The sequence below is a fragment of the Ciconia boyciana genome, chromosome 4, assembly GCF_034638445.1.
Source record: "Ciconia boyciana chromosome 4, ASM3463844v1, whole genome shotgun sequence".
NCBI classification, from domain to species: domain Eukaryota; kingdom Metazoa; phylum Chordata; class Aves; order Ciconiiformes; family Ciconiidae; genus Ciconia; species Ciconia boyciana.
Window position 1 is genome coordinate 26,842,550 of NC_132937.1, and position 23,575 is coordinate 26,866,124.

Genomic DNA, 23,575 nt, shown 5'->3' on the forward strand with positions numbered 1-23,575 from the left:
ACTTTCTTTGGTGCATGGCACAAGCCACCATGCCCCAGGTCATGGGATGATTTGCCTAAGCGCAGGCAAATGTACCAGACCGCATGAAGATGAGCTGCAGGATCCCCCAGAATGACTGTGGCACCATCCTTTCACTCCAGAGATCCTGCTCCTGGATCTCTTCAGGGTCAGCAATTGGATGCAGGTGACAAGGGCACTTCCCACCAACATGTGGCATGCAGAGAGATGACCCCAATACCAACACAAGGTTTAAAAATACTTTGCAAAGGCCCTGAGAGACAGGTAGGGACTGACCAAGTTTAGCACGGTACCACCAAGACGACCCCTTCTCATTCCCAAGCACTCCACAGACATACCATTAACTTTCTGATAAACAAAGAGCTGCATGGAGACTTCCAACGAAGGAAAGAGCAGAGAGGTAGGCAAAGCTGATCTGTGGGAGGACAGGCTGCCTGCTAGGTTTCCTGTTAGAGTCACTTCTAGGAGATGAAAAAACACTGACGGCAGCAGGTTCCTGTTGGAAATCAGAGTCACTATGTAAAGAGAGTTTTGAAATGCATTATTTCTAGCTCCGTCTATCCTCCTAAAGAAATCATACAGGCTCTAGCAGAAAGACATCCCAAGATCAACCTGGACGTGGCTGGTCTTTGAAGTTCTTTAGCTATGCTCTTTGAACAGAAATGCAAAGCTCTGCAACACGAACAGAAAGCTTCCCCTGGTCTTCAGCAGGAACACCAGAAAACTTCCTTTTCTTTCATCCTCAAGATTCTGACTGGTATTAACTCTATCCCAGACATGACCAGTACAGTGAAGAAATAAACCCTAGTCCCCTGTTGCCCTCAAAACCCCACAACCTGTTACTCTCTTGCTGTGGGACAATGTCTCTCGCCAGCGGAGCACCCAAGAGAGAACCCCATACTGACCAGATTATTAACATCAAACTCATTAACACAGCCACATTAGATACCTCTTCCCTACCAGAGGGAACGTACGGGAAGGTCTGCAATGCAAAGTGGAACAGACAGAGAATTAAATTTAAGAGTCCATTATCAGAAAGTAGCCTGTCAAGTCCTTCCCCAGTGGGAGAAAGAGACAGGATGTAGGAAAGATAAGATAAAACTCCATCCAGTCATCCCTGCATCATGCTATAATTTGTCTGCAATCATCTGCCAAAAAAGCAGAGCCTCACAGCTGCCAAGTAAATGGCCCACGATGAGCCAAACATTTTTTTCCCCCTCAGAAATCAAACAACTCACTGGAGCTATGCTGAGATGAAATTAAAGCTGGCTTCTCTGCTCAAAATCAGGCATACACAATAATTTCCATATAGGAGCTGTGAGCAACAATACGTAACAAATGCGGCATTACTGTGAAAGAAATGATCTTTCCTCATTTTCTTCCTTACAGTGGAAACCCCCAGAGGACCAGACGGACGATTTCTGGCATGGATGCCTCGCAGCATTGGAGCGCAGACAGCTTCAGGCTTCAGTATGTAAAAGACTCTTGGCAAGCCACAGCCCCATACTAGTCTTGTTCAGTAAGCTAGGATACTCTTTTTAATTGTGAAAGAAATATAGACTGAACATACTGCATTTTAGAAGTTCTTCTTTAAATATATGGACTTTCAGCTTTCACCCATTTGAGCACAGGCTGAACATAACTCCACAGGTACGAAGGTGAGTTTGTTACCACGCTCCTCACTGCTACGTGTGCCCTGGGAAAGAGCCATCAGGACTTCCTTCAACTCATGAGAAGCCCACACTGAGCATTCACACAAGTGAAACCAGTAAAAAAATCTCCAAATACCACTTTCTAAATAGATGAGTAAACACCAGACATTTCCTAAGCTAGAACCCATTCACATCGCTGCACATCCCACAGGTATTATTCAGACTAAATCAAGCAGCACGCTCTCAGCTACCCACGTCCATCCATTTTTTCTATTTACATACCCACACCTTTTGGGGTCCTTTTCTCACCCACCGTGCTCTGCTACCCCAAGCTGTACCTAAAGAGTATGACTTCCCTTCCGGCCGATGTGGTATCGCTGCCTAAAAACTTTTCGCTACATACGCACACAGCAAATACATATTTACATTTGTGTGGGCAAGGGAGAAGAGTGCCTAATTCAGTCGTTTTCAGTACTAATCAATAGGAAAAAAACACGCAATACAAAAAAAAGGCAAAGACAAGGACCGCGCCCAACCGTTACCAGAAGCTGTTATCACAACGCTTCCCCGGTGCTTTTTTCCTCTAGGCCAAACACATAGTATGAGGTGAGTTATAACACAAGCGACCACACACTTTTTCTTCTATTTCACCATTTCAAAAACCTGCCTGGTAACTACAGGAATTAGTTCTGGGTTGACTATGCCACAGTAGGTCTGTATTTAGCACATAATCCAGTCTATCACACTTGATTGACTACACAAATATAACTGTGCTACTGACCAGAAAATAATGATAACTTACAAAATACCTGCAAAATACACAAGCCAGAAATGGATTTTGCAAAAGGCAGCAGAATCCTGCCACTGTAAAATAACCCAGACAGCAAATACTCTAACCTGTCATTCACTCTTCAAAAAGGAAAGCAAGCACAGTCATTAATAGCATTTACAGGAATGTATTTAAGAAGGAAGAAAGCCAGTATAAGGAAGTTTCAGTGGCTCATTGGAAAAAATAAAAAAATCTCGTAAAACACATCTAAAGCATGTAACTACCTTTGAGGGAGTCCAAAAAGTTGTACAAGGATTGGACATGCACAGGGAAGTATCCCTGGTTTGAGAGGAGAGAAGGGGGTATCGGGACCGCTGTCACAAGTGCAGGGTCATTTCCCACCCTTCCGACACAGCCCACCACGCTGCAGATTCCAGGAGAGACGTCAAGTAGCTCCCTGCTGACTTGCTGTTCAAACCCTCCAAGTCTCTCCTGCTCTTTTGAAGGCGAGAGAAAGCTACCATTATGTTACTTATCTGTCTGTGTGTCAGGGGAAAAAAAAATAAATTCTATACAAATTTATGAGCTAATATAGTTATCCAAAAGACATGAAGTGGGCTAGACTTCCCTTTTAACTGCAGAAGCATGGTATCATTATCCATACTTCATCTCTCCCTGACCTTATCAAATTCATGTTTTGAATCCAAAACTCATCATAAATCTTTTGTAAAGCTCCTTTGACAAAGCCCAGCCTTTGCCACCAAGCACGTGACTGTTACACTGTTTTTCTCCAGATTCCTATTTAAATTTAGGCACCCTGATATGCTGATGAAGACTGCAAATGGGATGATTACATCTAAAAGTCCTGAACGTTTGCCAGCTACTCATGTTTTTTATAACACTACCCTTCTTCCTGCATACATGAATCAATATGTGCAATGAACAGTTATCAACAGAGTAAAGAGCAAGGGAGGGGAGGGGACTCCAGAAAGTCAACTCCAGAGCTTAGAAAGCCTGTCCCAATAGTTGGGGCCGTCCTCCGATGGTATAAAACGGCATCGTTCTACTAACCAGTGATGCTGGTTTACAGTCAGTCAGCCCAAAGGCTGGCCAGTGCAGCTCCATTTTGTTATTGTGGATCCTTTCTAATCTCCTTCCAAAAATATTTTTGGAAGCAGCAGGGGAAGACAGGGCTGACCACGATCAGCCAGGGGCCATCGTTAGCCCTCTAACTGATCCCCGAATCCACCCAAAGCTGTCTTTTGGAGCATCTTCATAGTGAAGTATCTAATGCAAAGTCTGAAACAAGATTAAGACTAGGAGAATTTCTATTTTGTGCCGCCTATAGATAATGGGCTGTATGTATAATAAAGGGAAGAAAAACAAAAAGGAAACCCAGCCACATCAGTTTGGGAATGGACAGAAAGCAGCGAGCGGAGCCTACTGCTGGCTACAGCACCCATTACAGCTCTGAAACGCCACGGCCACTGTTCCTGTAAAGCTAACGGTCCTTCTAACAGCTATCCTCTTCCTAAAAAAAAAAAAAAAAAGCAGCTTCCTTAGACTTCATTCATTTGCATCACTGTGCAAGTGGCCTGTACTTCCCTGCCTGCCTGAAGCTAGCAGGAATGAAACTGAGCACACAAAGCTGCCCGAAAGGAATTGCCTGTTCGAGGCTGCCCTGTTACGGATACCCGCCACAGACCCTGCCGACCTGACTCAGACATGCAACACTCCCAGTCGCTACTGGCCTCCTCCGGAGCGGGAGGACGGCCACCAAGGGGAAGGGATGCACTCTCTGCTGCTTCTGCTGGGCTTAAACTGCAGCCAGGGAGATCTCAGTCACACCTGACAAAGGAATACATCGTTTTAGTGAATAAAAAGCAAAGCTGCTATTGCAGTAGTTTAAACTATTGGCTGGCTGCACCCTTGACAGGTCTGTATTTCTACACATCGCTGCTTTTCCCAAAACCTTTGGGCGAGGTTTTCAGTTCCTTTAATACCAAACCTCCATTAGGGTGGTAAACTCACTTCGCTGTATCCCAGGCCTGTGCAGGGGCTTACCTAGAAACACGGAGGCTTTTCCGTGGATGAAGCGCGGCTTTACACGGTTCTCTCAAACCCTAAAGGGCCAGAGACTGGCCCTGCTGTTCCCACACTCAGTTCACACCTGATCCCAGGGAATGCTATACAGGTAAATACATTCGATTGCACTTCATCAAAAGCCCTTCTGCAATCCTCAAAGCAGTCTCCCTTTTGCTGTCAGACAGGTAAAGAAGATTTTTGGCATAACTGAAAATTAATGCCTTTTGTTCCATAGTGCTTAGGACAGACTTGGAAAGCTCTAACACTTGGAGTATCCCTTTAAACAATCTCTGCAATAATCGTTAGCCACAATAGCAGCTACACCTCCCTCTGTACAGTAGGGCAGATTTCCACTCCCCATACCATTCTATTTAAATAAAAATGTACAACGGTGATAAAAACGGTTTTGCTTGTCAAATAATCTGATCCCATTTATTGTGGCTCTTTAAGGACTGCAAATTACAAAGAAGGTTCCTCAAGATAGAAAGTCATTAGTTCTAACAAGCTAATGGCTATTATACATTTAAATCACTGCTTTTGAAACAGTAAATCATTTCTTCTTTCTATGGCAGACAATCTTATGTGAACACTGAAGCAATCTGATTATTCCATGAAAGGTTTTAGGAATTAAAGTCTTTTGTACTGCTCAGGCACAAATTGGTTATCCCAGAAGTTTTAACCCCTTAAAGCTGCAGAGAGAACAGTTATTTCTCTCTTCCAGCTGAGGCTGTACCAGAGAGGAGAAAGGTCTTCTCACGCCCGTCTTCTCGACTCCCCGTGATGCTCCTCCTGGGATATCGCTCGTGCCCGTGACTGTGCTGCTGCCAGCAAGCTTCCCAGGGTGTGCTTCTCCTCTCCCTGCGCCAGCGGCCTTCTGCTCGCATGAGGACATGGCAGGCAGACACCAGAAACACCACCTCTGAAGTTCTCACATCAGCTGGTTCTTCTCCTGTCTCTCAAGAAACAGCCATACTCGCCCCACCCCACTTAATGCCAGCCCTGCCTGTCCCACGCTGATGGCGCTGGGAGCGGACATGGGAGTTTAGGGGCAGACAAGCAAATGAAAGCTTTCGAGGGCAAGAATGAGGAGTAAATTAGGAGCTGCCACAAGCAAGATTAGCAATGAGTTTTATCACTCAAACCTATGGGTATTAGCCAGTTCTTCAAGATTCAAAAGGAAACATAAATCTTACAGCTCCTTTCCTGATATGAAATTTCAAGATTACGTGGTCCACTCTCTATCAGTCATTCCAGAGAATCACCCATTGCCTGATAAACCTGCTGTGGTTTAGATCACAGGAACTGCCTATTTCCATGCTGTCTGGCCATTTCATAACGCTGCATTAACTAGAAGAGAGCGCAGGGAATATCACAGCAGGGAATACCTGGCTGCAGGCACAGGGTCACGCTTTATCTCAGCTGTCGGACACAGGTACCTCCACCCAGGCCAACCACCTCACCTGGGGGTGGCAGGGGAGAAGGACCGATTGCTAGGCTCAAACTTTTTCCTAATGCCACCCAAATCAAACCCAGACCTGCTGCATTATGCTACTGACAATGCTGCTTCCCCGTGTCACATTTCAACACACAAAATGCAAAACACAGACTTTGCTGAATTACTCTCGGCTATTTTGTTTCTCAATGAAAGAAAGAGCAAAACCAAAGCTTTCATGGGAACCAGCACAACGTATACTTATAGTCGCCTATGCAGCAGTTCTGAGACCAGATACCTGCCACACGCTAACAGGAAAATCAGCTTGGAGATTTGAGGCTGCACTGCATGAACAGTGAGAAAAGAACAGCTTCTCCCAGGAAAAAAAAAAAGCTATCCTGTTCTCACAAATGCAAATTGGGACTTTCAGCAGGCAGGGCTCACAGATACACAGGTAAGCAGCGTACAACTGTATTTTGCGACATGCTCTCAAGGGCAGTAGATTTTTCGAGACGCTATTATGCCAGCTTTAAACAGTGACAGCATGTATTTCAGTAATGACCAGGTTGTGATATGTCAGCCTTAGCAGTTTCTAGACACTCTCTAAGGGAGTGTGTTGCTACTCCCCAGTTCGCACATTTTAGCAGGCTGCAATATATTGCTGTTTCTTTGAAGGCAAAAATAAGCACCGCACCATGAGAGCTGTCACTTTTCTCTACAGCTGTTCAAACTTCCCTAGCACCATGTTTTAACAGAGCTTTCCAACAACGCTGTGTGCAAAACTGCCAACAGTGCCTTCTTGCACATTTGCTTGTAACACCCCATCTTGAGAACTTCACACGCAGCCAAAACCCACCAGATTTGTTGAGAAGAGTTTTTCAGCATGGGAAAACTGTTTCTCCTTTGAGTCAAAGTCTGATTAAAGAACTGAAAGAGGAGTCACACTCTCTCTCACTGGTGTGAATTAGCATAACTCCAGGACTCAGGCCTTTTTTTCCCCCATATGCCTGCAAGAATGCGATTCATTTTACCTTTGGCAAGTTTTTTTTCCCCACCTACAGCCCACGGCACAGAGCTACTTTACAAGAACTTTTATAATAGAGTTCAGAAGAGGCAAACTATTTCTCGGCTACTCTGGGTACCTGCCTTTCTCCTCCTGCCACAGCCACTCGCAAAGATGCTTCAGTTAAACTCTGCAGAAGTTGTGCTCGGCTACAAACTTACGGACCAAATCTGTTTCCACGATCCCTGCAAAGCACATAAAACTGCATGAAAGAAGCCTCTCCACAATAATCTGATCTAATAGGTATAAGAGAGTATTAACCGTACACTGGCATAACAATGCTGTTCAGGGTATTTCTCAACCAGCTTCTTTTTTTTTTTTTTAAAAACGAGAAAGTGCATTCAGCTGATCTTTTTATATACTTCATATCACATTCTCATCTCATTCCTCCACCCAAATTAAGGAGTGACAGCAGACACAGCACCATAAAAACCTGTCTGTTCACGGAAGAACTATTTCAGGGTAACTATATTTGGACTTTCCAGAATAAGAGCGCCTTGTTACGAATTCACTTTATGCTGTACATGCACCATTCATTTACATGCATCATTCACTAGATGCTTTATACTGCCCTTCCCTTTCTACGAGCCAGCTCTTTTATGTTCACCAATCTACCAGCTCAAAATGCAAGATCTGACAGAAATCCAGACAGCCCAGACCCCCTCTGCACGTCTCCCGCTGTCATGAGGACACCACAGTCGCGATAGTGGCCGCATGTCGGGGGTGGGACTCCCGCCTGGCGCCCCGCTCCAGCCCGCGGCCCGGGGCGGCTGGAAGCCGCCCCGGGCCGCGGGCTGGAGCGGGGCGGCTGGCCGGGCTCCGTGCTCACCTTCCCCAAGCCATTTCAAAGCACCCCGCAAACGGCTCCCCAGTCTCGGTCTCCATTTTACCCTCCCTCCACACACAAAGTCCCAGGGCCGCCCCGAGCCGCCCCGGCCCACAGCCTCGCCGGGCCGCGGGAACGGTGGAGCCGAGGCCGCCAACGGCGGGAAGGGTCGCCCCGGTTCTCCCCCCCCTCCCCGCGGGCGGCAGAGACCTGTTCTCCGGGAGAGCCGCGCCGCCTGCGCCTCTTTCCTCGCTGTCGGCGGCGATGGAGGGACGAGCGAGGCGCGGAGCACCTCCCTCTGCGGGAGCCCGGCGCCGAGGCTGGGCTGAGGCGGAGGCGTCGCTACCGGGGCCGACGCACGGATGTGGGCGCTCGCCCCGGGGCCGAGGCTGGCGGCTGCCGGCAGCGGGGCGGGGACGGGATGTGAGGGGAGGCCGGGTTCTCCTGAGGGAAAGCACCCTCCGCCGGCCCTCTCCGCCACGGGTGTCTCTTCGTGAGACGGTAAAACCTGTGCTAGCGAGGAGGAGCTCACCCTTCCCTCTGGGAAGGCAGGCGACGGGCAGGAAAGCCCGGGGGACCGTGCCCAGCCAGCTGCGAGCAGGTCAGGCCAAAAAGCCCTCGGAGAGCGGGAAGAAGGGGTCTCACGGTAGACCCCCTCCTTCCCTGATTTTCCCTCAGGCGAACCGGCCCATCTCCAGCAGAGGGTTTTCAGCTTTCCCCCTGAGGAAACCATGGGCCTGAGCAGCGTCTTTTGCTCTGAGGGAGAGTCCCTGCCCCAAGCGGGACACAGCCATCGCCTCTCCTCGGCCTGCAAGCGGGGCCCAGCCCTGCCTTCCTGGAAGGAGGAGAAGGGCAGGAGCCTGCGAGCCGAGTCCCGCAGCCCGGCCAGTCCCAACTTGCGCCCTGCCATGGGTTTGGTGCGCATTCGGGTTTTGCCAGCGGTTCTGCAGGGAGCAGCCCTGGCTGAGCACGATGCCGTGTTGCAGGCCTGAGCCAGAGCAAAGAGCAGCTGTAACCTATTACCACCCCCCCCCCCGATCCTTAGGGGAAGAAGTTTAAAGGGCTTCTTTCCACAGCCTTGCTGGCTCAAGTTACCTCAAATTTTCCCTTTAATCTATCTCCTAGTTCCCAAAACTCAATCCGAGGCAGTTGGCCAGTCGGGTTGTGTTTCAAACCCTGCTGCTATTCCAGTATCCCAACACCGTGAGGATCGAGCAGCTTCAAGAGTTCAGCCAGTGCTAATGCAGTCACTGCTAACCCAATCGCTCTCTGCTACTGAAAAAAAAAAAACCAGTATTTTATAGCTGAAGTGCTTCCACACGACAATCCTAGGATGGGAGTACCTTCGGTGAGCTCAAACAGCCCAACAGCGCGGTTATAATCATTTCTGCTACAGGCTTGTCATTCCATGAGGCTAACGCTTTACCCTAACTTGAATTGAATTTGATGGCTCCGTTGCAGAGCACTTGAGAAGCCTCGCAAGGCTGGGAGAGACGCGTTCTGTCTCTAGTACTGCACGTTGGTATTCATGTGGAAAACAAGAACAACGTTTGCACTGCACTGCTGATAACTGGCACATACTACTAGCATAGTTTGGCCCCAAAATATCTGCGATAAAAATAAGAACGCAATAGGCAGGAAGAGGGAGAGCCGAGTGAGAACAGCACAGAAAAAGAAGGGCTGGTGTTACCCTGTGTACTTATTTTGGCAAGGTTATAGCACATGGCAAAGCCCTTGGGTGGCAGAGCTGCGTGTTCAGAGTTCGAATAATTTCGCTCAAATCCTTGGGCTTGTTGTCGTTTCAGCAGAGTGTACTGTGAAGTTATAACTTATAACTCCTCTTTTATGCGTCATTTTTTTGCGTGTGAGGTCATCGCTGAGATGTGATGGGGAATGCTGAGGCATCACACCCATAAAGTGGGTCGATAGAACACATCACCGGGCGAGGAACAAAGAACGGGAGTTCGAGCTTCATACCCTACTTGAACATACCCTATTTGAACACTCTCTGCCATTATTTTTTCTATTTAGATCTCCGTGTGTCCAGAGATACCTGCAAAACTGGGATAGCTGCGGGTAACTTTCCATGATCCCGGGAGGACGATCCGGCTGCAGATCCTGCGCCCAGTCCCACTTTCTAGCGCTTGCAGCCACTTAGAGGTCTGTTGCAATGGTTTCTGCCTTTCCCTGGGGTTTGTCACTGGCAATGTCTCAAAACAGTGCTGTCGCTGCCACAAGAAAAAGAGTTCTTCTGAACAGTTTTGTTCTTTGGGCTGCGCAGCTCACAAATAAACCTTCTTCTTACTGATGGCGCACACATCCTTTTTGAAAAATACTTTCCGTGCAGCTCAGCTGGGAACAGCAGTCATTCAGTTTAAGATCAGTCAGACCGGTTGCCAGCGTTAGCTGCTGCAACGTTCATAAATGGGTTATCGCTGGGCTGTTTGCCCCTTTCCCCGCTGGTAAATGCCCAGTGCTCTTAGGCAGAGGAGATCAAACTGTTGGCAAACATTTCTTTGAGGCCTCACGGCTCAGAACTTCGCACCCACACAGTATCTGACAAATTGGCTTGCAATCAGCAGTGATTCAGTTTGGCCGCACAGGCAATTAGTAACTCTGCTGGTTGCCAGCTCTTTTTGTATAACTGGAAATGTTTTGCTATGACGGGCGGTTTCAGACAGAAGCATTTCTCTAAAGCCCTTGCAGTTTCTAGATAAGTTTTCTCTTTATCTCCTCTAGGCTGCTAAATGTTAAATAAAACCACGGTAGTTGTGTTTCTTTTGGGTCCCTTAAATGAAAGGCGAATGTCTTACTCGGTAACCTCAGTTTCCTGCTTATTCCTCTAACAATTAAAATTCAGCCTTATTCACAAGAACAGGAAATGTGCATGGATCCTGTTCTTTCCAGATAGAGAAATTTCAGTGAAGCAGCAATGACTAAACAAATACTTTACAGAGTTATTAGAGAACATCATACAAAATTAATATCGAAAGGGTGGTATTTCCTGATACACTGGTTTTTTAAAAGAGGGCTGGATCTGCTTTGGAAGTAGTAGCAGGATGTGGTATTTATGCACCCTGTGACGAGCATGTTTGCATTAGCTGCGATATTGTCCCACAAGGAAAGCAAATATGTTCTCTCACCTGCTCTCCCTGTGCCCACAGCCGGGAACAAATACCAGCTCAGCATAGCTTCACTCTTCTCCAGCAAGAAGGAAGAAGTTGCAGCCAACTCTCTCTCTCCCCTGTTTTTCCTTTAATTATCTCAGAAAGTTATTTCTTAGTCCAATTTGTCTTTAAGGCCTGCTCTACTTGGGGGAAAAAAAAACCATTGTAACTGTGTTTACCAAAACTGGTGTGTGCCTTTAAGTAAGCTGTCTTAAACCAGTTCTTGTGGCTCGGTTGTGGTTTTTCACAAAGTATTAATAGCGTCATTTTTAATCTCACCAATGCAAGCTAAATTAATGTCTATTCAACCTCATTAAACCGCTACAAACTTCTCATGCAAATGCCCTTGATCTGCTTTAGTCTTGCTTATCTCACTCAGCGTGGGTCTGTAAGGACTGGGGCACGCTGCTCTCTTACGGTGGCCTAACAAGTCACAGGCATCAGGTAGGATTTCTGTCGCTGGGGCATGCGACGTGCCAAATACGTGACCTGTTGTGGGGAGCCTTAGCACACGTAAGACTGCCCAGTGGCCCTCCGAAGGGCTGTCGGTAACAATTAGTGATATTTCATGAAAGCAACCAGACCTGGGGATGTCTGAACTGAGTAATGACGGTGTTGCTAGCATATTTCATATTCTTGCTCATCCTGTCCTTGACCGCAGTACTGCCTGAATTGCCAAGATTCTCTGAGGAGAAACTTTCTATATGTTTTAAATAGTATCGAGCATATTTCTTGGTCCTCTATGCAAAATAAACCCACCCAGCCTAAACTCACAAGCAGTAGTATAAGCCATTTGTAAAAGGCTTATTTAGATTAGAACATAGAAACTAGATACAAGACCAAGGTGAATCTGGAGCAAACAGTTGCCTTAATTACATAAGGCCGACAAGTTAATTAGATAAGGCACATGTTGCAGATTTGTTTAAGTCTTATATGTATTGCACGTGTTGCAGATTCACTTAAGTCTTATATGTCTGTCCTGCTTTCTCCTCTTCCTCCTCCATTCCTCTGCCACCACATCGTCTCCCAGTTGTGCTGGGCATCCACGAATGGTTCAGGTCCCCGGGAGCTCCTGTCACCCCTTCCTCTGGTTCATGTGCTCGCTGGATGCTGGGCTAGATGATTGTTGTAGGTCCCTTCAAACTGAAATCTTCTAGTCTGGTCTAGTCTGGCCTAGCCTAGTCTATGTCTGCACTCCTACATAGAAACAGAGCTCACCTCTTGCTGCTTGTCAGTGTAGCTCCGCTGAGCTCAACAAAACTCCATCAATTCATGCCGATAGGGTATTTAATCCATTATATGTTTCCTAAACAATAATAATTCAGCAGGATATCCTCATGTTTTCTGCACCATGATTTGATAGCCAGGGGCTAATTAGTTAAGAATAAGAGGAATGAACAAGGTTGGTCAGAAACCAATCTCCTCTTCTGCCCAAAATGAGGTTAAAAAGAAAAGCCCTGATTATTTAGTTGGTTATTGCAACAAAGTTTTTGGATTAAAATACATTTTTCATCTAGAAGGTCGCCCCAGATTTTTTTCAGACCCAGAAAATGTTATTTTCCTGAAAAAAGAACATTGTCAAGGCCAGCAGATAATGACCCTGATCGTTTCTGCCTAGTCAAAAATTCAATCTGCAGTTGCAAGGAATTTGCATCACTTTAAAATCAGATCTGTTATTTAACTTCAAAATACACCCATTTTTCCTAATTCCCTGCGTTACAATGTTTTAAATATTTGATGTGCCCAACCATTCATAAACAAACCAGGATCACTTTGATGTTGCAAACGCCGAGTATCAGCACCTAAATAATCGTGTGCATCTGCATTTATTTATTCATGGTGGAGAAAGCTGTAGAATAAAGCCTACGTTGAACATCATCAGTTCCTTGATTTTGACGTGGTCTCCCGTGACTCTCACTTGCTGCAGAAGCAGCAATTAGTAAGTGCTGGCCAGTTGGAAAAATAATAATGTTCCTTTTCAGTACCTGGGGCTGTTGTGATAGGAAAAAATGCTCTGATTTGAACAGACTTGTCTCGTTATCTTAACTTCATTTGAGCTGATTTATAACAGCTTATCACGCTGTGTCTGCGTGGGTTCCTTTTCCCTAAGTTTTCTCTGGACATTTTCATGTTATCTCCGGCAACGTTACAAAACCAGAACAAAAGACAACAGAAAAATATTTCACGCAGGCCTAAACTGCATCTCTTTTGAGCAAGCTACTCCTGCGTTTCAACAGAGCTAGCTGCGGATTTGCTTTAAAACTCTGTGGAATTACTTTTAGAAACTCAGAAAAACAGGCTGAAGGAAAACACCCAGCTTCGTGCCGTTCCCCCTCTCCCGCCGTGGTAGCTGTGGTCTCCCGAGGCACCGGTCGGTGTCATAGCTGCAGGATTTTCTGTTGATTTGTGTACCGAGTTAACTCGCAACACGGGAAAGGAAGCTGCTCGTTTGCAGGGTGGGTTTCCCGGGATGACGGGGAAGGCAGAGCCTGGCCCGCGCTCGGGTCCCCGCTGCTCTGCCAGCCTGGGCGGTGAGGCAGAGACCGACCCGCGGGGCTACAGGAGAGACAAGAGGGCAGAGCAGGGTTTACCCCGGTAACGGAGGTGGTGATGTCGTACACTTCTGCAGCAGGAGGAAGCGGTGCAAATATCATTGCCAAAATCTCTGCTGGAATAAGGGAGGAAAAGAAGCCTCTAGTGTCGTCTCGCAAACGGAGTTCGTTACCCGGTGTGCAACACCCAATACGCGCACCGAGCCGAGCTACCGGTTTATTTTCAAGTTTTGCGCAAGCCCGGGTGCTAGGTGGTAGCTCCACAAAGCTAGCACCCCCTCGTTCATACAGGTGCAGTATTTATACAGTCCAGTTATACATATGCATAAGAAATGATATCAATCAGTTTTCTATTGGTCTACATTTTCTCATCATATTCTTAAAGCTACAGTATTACTTTAATATTCTGCGCATGCCCAAAGGTGACGGGTCTCCGCTTGGGCCGGGGTCTCCAGCTCGAGGGGTGGGACTTTTAGTATGATAATGAGGACAGTTCGAGTGAGGGTGCTTCTTATCACACTGCTGCTAATAGCTTCAGATTGTTCCCAAAACATCTTAATTAGCTTACATACTTCTCCAGGATGTGTTTCACTTCCCAAGGACAATCGTTTTAATTAGACATTCCACATTCCGGCCTGAATCCCCCTTATCAACTTTACGTAAGTCCTGGCCTTCTACCAGCTCCTGATTGACCTATGCAAAGATATGCACTGCGAAGAATGGGATAATTCAATTAAAAAGCGAGCCGGCGGAATGGCAGAAATATAGGCGAAAGCCCCTGTTTTCTGAACCAAAAGTTCAACATTGTTTGCTCTAGTTCACACAAAATGTATTTGCCCGGATGAAGAAGTTCTGATGATCAGGTAGATCAGGTCTACGCCCCGAACTACCAGCCAAGGTGGCTGTAGAGGTCTCTTCTGCCCATCTTGCAAGTCCACAGGAGTGATTCGATGAGGGTGACTTCGTGAGTCCATCACAGAGGCAGAGGACAGGGGTAATTTAGGGATGTGGCACCACATCCTATACAATCTTTCTGAGCCAACAAAGCCCCCGATGTAGCTTTGTGCAAGCCATCAGCTCCTTGAAGTATTTCCATATGCTCATACGTCCGCCATCCAGAATATCAAATGGAAGACATGTTAGCTAGGAATCACATAAAAAAATCTTTCTTTGCACCAAAAGTGGCTCTTATTACATGCAGCACAGCGAGGGCTAAAAAGCTCTGAATGAAATTAATCTGTAAAACCTGGAAACAGAGTGCTCCTTAATGCGCTGAGCGAGCCTGATTTGCTGGGCCCTGGAAAATAGTGTGGAGTGACGGCAACGAGGAGTGCTTTATCCCTGCTAAAAATTAATCTAACAAGATTTCCATAAAATTACGACCCACTGAGAAAAGCTTCCGGATGCACGCCGGCTAATTAAGCCCTGCAGAGGCAGCGCGTGGTCGGAGGTGCGTGGGTGCTGGCGGGGAGGTGCGGTGGGCACCTGGTCGCTCCTCGCAGGCACCTCTTGCTCCCCGCCCTGCGCCTTTCTCTTCAGAAACTCTGCCTGGGAAGAATAAAATGAAAGCTTGAGCCAAGCGGAAAGCTGGAGCCAAGGGCTGTGCAATGGGCCCCGGTGGGCAGCACGGCATTGCCTGGGAAATGTCCTTGGGCTGGCGGGGACGGCCGGGGTGACCTGTCTGCTGAAGCAGCACATGGGGACAAGATGCAAAACCTGATGGGGTCTAAACCACAGCTGCAGCCTGAGCTCGGGGAGCTGAATTGCTCCCCCATATTCAAGCAAGAGGGGCCACAGAAAGACAGGAGAACACGCATGCCGTAGGTGCTTCGCAAGCGCTTCATACCTCGTTGGAGAAAGGACAGATGATTTAGCCCAGAAGGAACAAACGTGGCCTAAGTGCTCCACACCTTTGAAGAGAAGTGGCTCTTCACATTTAAACGGAAGCGTATGAGGCGAAATAAAGATTCACCGCAGAGGCAATCAGTGGCGCAAATTCAAATCAGACTCATCAAGCCTTGTTAGCTCCTGCTCGGCGTTGACCCAGTTGGGTCCCAGGTGGCTTCTGCAGAGCCGCTCGTGTGTGGAGATGCTGCGGTCCAGGGGGGCCGCTGGCCCGGGCATCCAAATGAGCTTGAAGAGCTGCTCAGCGCTCCATCGAGCGTGGGAGACGTGCCGTGCATGCCGTGCTGGGGCTGCCGGTGGGCCCAGCACACGGCCGATCGCCACCCTGACCGTGCTCTAGGTGTAATCATCGCAGCCTGCTCAAGATTCTCCCTAGGGTATTTAGTTATTCCCCTCTAACCATATGCACTGTTATGCAAAGGACATGAACGGGAGGCAATCGGGCTTTTTCACATCATTCCCCAGGCTCTGCCATGGTTGTGTTTCGTATTCTGCGTTTTCCTGGCTATCCGAGGTCCCTCCGCTGTTGCAGCTGGAATGGTTTGCTCATCTCAGGAGCACAGCACAAACCGTTTGGCCTCGATTTTGTAGCTAAACAAAATATCCCCCCGGTCTGCAAATCTTGCTGGTTTTCCCTTGGCGTGACGCTGTTCCGAGAGCGCTCGCAGGGGTTCATTCCCCGTGAGCAGAGCAGCAAGGGCACCGAGCCTCCGACGGTGTCTGCTCTTGGGTGGCAGCTGGGGCATATAAACCTTGAAATACTCTGTGATTGTCAGTTGAAACCTGCTTTAAAATATTTTAGAATCTGTCCAAGCCTTTTATTAGTTATTTCCTATTTCTCTGTCTTCCTCTTCTTTTTGTTTTTTTGTTTGCAGGTCTCGTGTATCGGTGTTTTCACTGCCAGTGCCTGGAGCACAAACAGCATGCAAGGCTTTACAGGGGGTGATCCTGTTCTCTTTAGAAAGCCAATATCTTTTATTTTCCATGGAAACAATCCGTCAAGATTTTATAATCTTGATGAGTGGTGAAAGGCTCGCTCGGGCAGCTTAAGCCTCCTTTCTGCAAGAACACGTAGCTATAGACGCACAATATTCTTCTTGCCTCTGATGTCTTCACAGTTTCGCATGCACCAATTTTAACCAGTAAAAGTTTCTTTTTCTTTCTCTTTTGCTTTGAGGATCTAATTCTCAGTGTTATACCTTACGAGAAAAGAATTACGCAGATAGTTTTTCTTAAAATAAAAGGTAGTGTCTTGAGATGACTATGAACAAGAAAATAGTCTTTAATATTAATTTTTAAATCGAAGTTTCAACGCTCTCTTTTTTTTTTATAATTTTGCTTCGCTATTTGCAGTCATTAAGGAGCCACATAAATGTTCATGGGAAAGAAATGCAAAGCTCAAACACTCGAAATACTGACTACCTGCGAATTTTGAATTCTGTGTTGAATTGTGACAAGTTGCCACTCAAAATTAATTGCCTTTGGGTAATTTAAAGTACATGACTTTGTGTAACTTACCCAAAGATAATTAATTTTGAGGAACAGAAGCTCTAGCATGTGATCTGGGCTAAATTCTTGAATATGGAATATTCAGAGCAGAACTGGTAATTGGCAGGCCACAGAACAAAATACATTTCACTGACTAAGTAACTGATGAAACAAGCTGGAGACCACGTTGAATAGAGAATATCAGCTTAAAAAAAAATCATTTTCTGTCCAATTCACACGCAAAAGGGAAGGCGAGGTCGAGGGTGACCACCCGGAATGGGGGACCTGCGCCTTTGCCTTCAGTGGGACGCGGTGAGCGGTGGCCCTGCGGCGGCAGGGGTGGGAGCTGATGGCCCTGGAGAGCCCACGTTGTCCTGCCTCCCCACTGTACGTTACCAGCAGAGGATGAAGTGTGTCCGAAAACATCACATACACCCATCTGTCCTCTGTTGGTCTTTCAGCTAGAACGGACGTTTAATGCACATTTCTGCCATCCTCCTTTCCAGCAAGCGCTAATGTCCCTGAATAACTCCAGGACCTGGCTGTGAAGATTTTTAAAAGCCCTTTTAGAGAGGAGGATATTTCTTCCTTACTTTGACTGAGACATTTTCATCCCAGTGGGACGGAGCCAGCTATTGTTGTTGAATGTCCTCCTCGCGTTGCCTGGGAGCTGTGCCGGGTGAGCGGCAGGAGGAGACATCATTAGGAACCAAAGGGTAGCACCCACCACGGTGTGCAATTGCGAACGAGTGGATTTAAACTCGTTTGCCATGTAATCGTGTACCCTGCTCGTTAGCCTGCCGCTGGAATAAGGAGGATCGTTATTTCTGTTTGCTGGACCGCTGCCGATGGTGCACGGGCAACAGCAGAGCCAGGTCCGATATCACGCTGAAGAAACCCCCACTCTGTCCCATTTGCCCTAATAAGGTATTTATCTAGAAGTCTTGGAAAAATAATTCCAGTGTCGAAATTATCCACATATAATGGACTAAGCAACTGAATTGTGGCACGAGCACGGCCGCTTCTTCCTACCTAAGTAGCCCCGTGGGGCAGAGCAGCAAGATGCCTGTGGTTCCCCATTGCGTGTTTGGGGGGGAGGCGAGGACTTTAAATTGTCTTCTCCTGGGCAGCAGCCCTTGCTGGGAGCAGGGTTGTAGGTCACGCTCCTTATTCCTTCCAGCCAGACCTACAAACCCAGCACGCTGCGAAAAACCATTGCAAAGAAGCAGCACCGAGCTCTCCAGACACAGGCAGCGGGGAAACACCGAGGGCTGGGACACATTGCAAGCCCCACGGAGGTGATTCGGTGCCTTAGTGAGGCTTATCAAGAGACACTTTCCCGTTGTGATTAACAGCCCCGAACCTACTGCTCCTGGCAGCTCAGCCAAGGCAATCTCTTGGGGTTCGGGGTTTGTTCCCTTTTTTTAAAGACAGCTGGTGAGGAAATCCTATGGAATTCTCTGGGCGTTCACAGAGGATTTGGGAAATCTGATTCCCATACTGCCTGCTGCTAGAAGTATTTTTAAACCTGTATTTCCCACTTTCAAGAGACAGCGCACAGGAGCGTGCCAGCAGTCAGCCGGCAAGTCAGAACCATGTTTTTCCATAGACTACGGAAAAGGTCCATGACAAATAGTTAAAAAACCCCCGAATATTATCAGAAAACGTAAGCTCGCTGCAGGGGTGGTCAGCACCTCTGTTAGAAAACATGATCTACGAATCAAAACAAGCAGCAATAAGGTGGGTTGGGGGCTGGCCAGGGTAGGAAGCATCCCTGGGGGACCACGGCCACGTCACTGCACAGGGACACGGGCACTCGTCCCTGCCGTATGCAGCACCGCTGGCATCGCCCCGTGGGAACAACCAGGGTGGCTGTCGCAGCAGCCTTCCCCATGCAGCCATGGCACGGGCATTGATGGCTCTGACAGCTTCTCCCCTTGGTCACCGTAAGCGATTTTTGGTGGTCAGCTGAATTGTTTTGTTGCACTAAATGCTCTCCTAAGCCTTCAGGTGAAGCTGAGGAGGAAGAGACCTGGTGGAGGTTGCTCTGTCGTTTGGTTTCGCTGAACCAATTCACTGCTGTAAGGCGGGCCAAGATGTTGGGAGGCACAGATTGTCAAAGGAGAAAAATGTAAAACTAGGTGGACGTCATCTCACCCCTCCCCTGGAGAAGCTGAGGCCGGGTTTTCTTATCACAGACCTTTCCTCTGCTGAGCTGAACCTGTTTCAATTTTTCGACCTCTGTTGCAAAGTGGAGATGCCAGAAAGGACTATTCTAGGTGTCTCAGCCCAGTCCAGGCGACTCCCCACAAAATGGGAACGGGAAAAAGTCCACGTCACTGATTAAGACCTTTGCGTCCTCGTTGAAAGCTGTCTTTTGATGTCTTGTGAGCTGCGGCAAATCCTAAGCCTCCAGGTCATTAGGGACCTGTGCATCCTCCATCTTCAGCGCAGCTCAGCACCGGTTTGTAATCGCTGACCTCCTGGGAGTCCATGGACTATTTCTAAGGGACCATGAAGCATAACTGAGAAAAACCAGTCTAGTGGAAGGAAGCAGAAAGTAATGAAGCAATCTGTTCCCCCAAGGAAACACTGAGCTGAACAGATTGGATTCACCCAGTCAAGGGAACGATATATCTCATCTCGTCTTTCTCACCTGAGCCTCAGAGCAGACTGCAACCGAACTGCCCTGTGCAGTTCCTTCAGCAAGGTAAAAAGGGTTATTAAAAATGCCAAGTTATTAAGAATTCCTCATGTTGCTCACCCAGTTGTGCAACGCTACCTTATTGCGTAATGTAGTCATTTTAGTAAATGTATTAAAGTAGGAAAAATTCTGATTTCGTAGCTGAAAAGGGAAAGACACTTAGAATCATAGAATGGTTCAGCGATAACATTAAAGTAGTAGAAAACTTCTGGAGAGAGAATAGTTCGGCAAATTCAAGGACTCTTTCAGGGCTAATCTGCACCTGCACAGTGCCAGGCCCCGTGGGATGCCGGGATGCGACTTGGGTTTCTTACCCACAGAATAGCCTAAATAATAATCTACACATTATAATCATACAGAAAGACATTGTTAGCATCAAAACCTTCTTGTATAAGCAGGGGTTATTATCTTTTACACATTTTAGGGCACACAGTAAATTAAGAAATTAATAATTGATCTAATGGCATCAAGTTCTTTGTGAAATGCTATCTGGAGTGCTCAGCAAAGAACAGACCGGGGATGCAACCCGGGATTAGCATTTCTATCTAAAAGAATATGGAAGCTCATTAAATTAAAAGCTGTGTAATAGGGAACATACATAATAGCGTTGTCTAGAAGAAAAGTGATTGTTTCAAACCAAGTTTTCCAGTTCCACCACCTACACCTATCACTAGTCATCTGCTTGCAGAGGCAAGAGATGAAGGCTGTTTGGTGCGGCGTTAAGCAGACGGCATAGTCTGCAGCCTCTGATGAACCGTCTGGGTTATTTTTAAATTTTACACATGTGAGAATAAGTGATTTAACTGTAATGAAACAGAACTGGTTTCGTGCTGACTCTTCTCTTACTGGCGTTCTCCTCGCCGTCTGCTCCTCCTTGTTCCCATGAAAATCCAGATACGCGTTTCAGGTATTGTATTAGCAGTATAACCCCGTAAGCTACACTTTGCAGTTTCTGTAGAATTATTGGATGTTTCCAGTGTAATCTGTCCATTTTAGACCTATCAAAGAAGCAACAAAGCCTTGCAGCGGAGAAGTGCTGAGCAGTACGAAAAAGCTGAGCTGCAGCAAGCATCCTCAAGGCAAGCCGGCAGTGGCAGGACTGGTGATGCTGCCCTTGAAGCAGAGAAGAGACAGTAACAATTTGTCAAAAGTACGTCACTAACGTCTAGCAGATGAGGCGTTGTGATCGTTCTGCGCGACTCGAGGGCTCTTCTCTAATCGCGGTATCGGAGGGTGGAGGTGGAGGGCTCCGGCTGGGGACTCAGGACCACTGTGATGGTACAGGAGCCCCCGGGCTGGCCAAATGCCTGAACGTGTGGTTAATGCAACGCCTCGGGGCAGGGAGGATTGGAATGGGAGTGGGAGGAATCAGGGCTGCCATGTATATGCATGGGCCATCTCCGGGAAGGGCTGCGCCTGGACAGGGCAATCTCGGATGCTGCCTAGACGGCAGCGAGGCTGTGCCCCGAGGACGCTGCAGTGCAAAAGGAGCGAGCGCAAATGCTGGACGTCACCGGCTACAGCACCTGCATTGGCATGGCTGCTCTCCGGGAACTCCATTACAGGACCACTTTTCAACAGCCACTCCACCAATTTGCAATAAATTGTTTTTTTCAGATATCGTGGGACTTTCCCTAGCAGCAACACTCAATCTTTACCGTAACAAACATCGTCTATAACATAGATACTTGATTCAGAAGATATCTGAAGAAATTCCGGGTAAGGCTGAAGGGAAAACGGTGTATGAAGATGGTGCAAAGAGCCCAAGTCTTCTTCAAAGCCGCAGCATCCATCTGCGCAAGAGGCCTGACGTACCCTGGCAAAGTGGGGTGCCCGGGAGGTGCAGCGCCACGCGTGCCCCCCTGCTCCCCTCGGCTCCCGGGCAGCCCTGGGCTTTCCCGCTCCTCCCCGCTAAATCCAGGGCCCCAGTTGCCTGCTCCCCGCGTCCGCCCTGGCCATCGCATCTTGGTGCCTGGCTGCCGGCAGAGGTTATATCTGTCCTGTGAAATACCAGGTCCCAGGGGGAACATCAGGCAAGAAAGATTGATTCTGTGAATTATACCTATTTCCTCAGGCAGTTCCTCGGGGGAAGCATGCGAGGTAGCGCGGGGAGATTACAAAACAGCCTCAATAATTGAAAGACGCTCCGCAATTAAGTTTGATGCCACTCATTTAGATCAGCTACGTTTCCCAAGTTAACCCCATGCGATGCTCTTTGCTCTCACTGCTCATTTCCGAGACTCACAAATGCCAAAGCTCTTGCCCCAGCCTGAATGCAACGACACAAACAGCCCGTGCAAGGCTTTGTAAATATGCGTTATCTTTGGGGATACCGATGCGCTGACGATGGCAGCAGGTGGGCAGTGCTTGTACTCTGGGGCTGCTCTGGCTGGGAGCCATGCTTGGGCCCCATGCTCGGGCCGTGCTGGGTGGTGGGCGTCGGGCAAAGCACTCGTCGTCTTCTCGGGCGGATGGGTTTCCTCCCGAGATGAACAAGAGCTGCTCGAGCTGCGGGAGCACAAGACAGAATCCCAGAATCGTATAGGTTGGAAAAGACCTTTAAGATCATTGAGTCCAACCATAAACCTAACTCTACCAAACCCACCACTACACCATGGCCCTAAGCACCTCAGCCAAACGGCTTTTAAATACCTCCAGGGATGGGGACTCCACCACTGCCCTGGGCAGCCTCTTCCAGTGCTGGACAACCCTTTCTGTGAAGTCAAATTTCCCAATATCCAGTCTAAACCTCCCCTGGCGCAACTGGAGGCCATTTCCTCTCGTCCTATGGCTTGTTACCTGGGAGAAGAGACCGACCCCCACCTCTCTGCAGCCTCCTTTCAGGGCGTTGTAGAGAGCGAGGAGGTCTCCCCTCAGCCTCCTTTTCTCCAGGCTGAACAACCCCAGGTCCCTCAGCCGCTCCCCATCAGCCTTGTGCTCCAGACTCTTCCCCAGCTCCGTTGCCCTTCTCTGGACAGCTTGCATGGCAGCGGCAGTGCCACCTGCAGAGAAAGCTCCTTCCTGCCTTTCCTTCCGCCCACTCGCACCTCGCTAAACAACTCAAACCCACCAATTTCCACTTTCCAGCCTCACCAACCCTCCCGTTGGGTTTAAGTAATAACCGGACCCAATTTATGCTCAGGAATGTGCCCAGAGCAATATCAGCGCCTGTTATTTATTGCCCATCCTCCCAGTGCTTGTGTGGCAGGCACTTAATGGCTTTTTTCCGAGTTCTTTGGAGTCTGATGAATTTTTACCTTGGCATCTTTATTTTCTGCTAAATGAGCCCTCCGTGATGCCCGTTTTTCACTCATGGGTTGCTGGAGCCGATCCGTGTGCCACGGGGCCGGTGCAGAGCGGGGCCAGCAGCTCAGGCTTTGCGGCGCTGAGTTCTGGAGTGTTTGAGGATCTCTTTGGCTGGAATTTTTTCTTCAAGATATGTGAAATTCAAAAGTAGTTTTAGCCAAAATAGGATATTTGGAAGAATACATGCTGGACAGCTTGAACGTAAAGTCTTCACCAGCAATCCAGTTCTTAGGAAAGCCATCCGGATTGCTTTAGACCCTGGGATGTCAGCGCCAAAACAAATAACTAAAAATAACAAATAACTGAAAATCGTGTTAAAAAACATAACAGAACAGTACGCAAGACATGGGCACCTTCCAGGCAGATCTTGACACTTTTCACTTCCAGGAGTTATTCCTATATAATACTTCCATCCTCAAAACTGGTGGATATGAGGTAATTCTTGAATTTAGATGAGAAGAGCTGGCGTGGGAAGCCCCCAGTGATCACACACTGGTCAACTTGCCCTCTCTTCCTAAATGAAGGCTCATTTGGAAGAACCATTTACTTTCAGCAGCGTTGACATACCAGGAGAAACCCTCTAAGCCGTACGTATGGCCAAAGACGTA

The 23,575-nt window shown here is 47.8% G+C and overlaps 1 protein-coding gene across 3 annotated transcripts in view; it reads right to left on the reverse strand.

The window, feature by feature from the left end:
• The window catches only part of RAB27B (RAB27B, member RAS oncogene family), a 45,940-nt gene that overhangs the window by 14,090 nt on the left and 8,275 nt on the right, over positions 1 to 23,575 (reverse strand). Inside the window, exon 1 of one of the 3 annotated variants that reach the window (XM_072860325.1) lies at positions 8,056 to 8,259. The exons of 1 other annotated variant lie outside the window; for it this stretch is intronic. The gene's annotated coding sequence lies outside the window, so the exon portion shown is untranslated. Of the gene's footprint in view, positions 1 to 8,055; positions 8,260 to 23,575 lie in introns of those variants that run through there. One more of the 3 variants, XM_072860324.1, reaches the window with a different exon arrangement.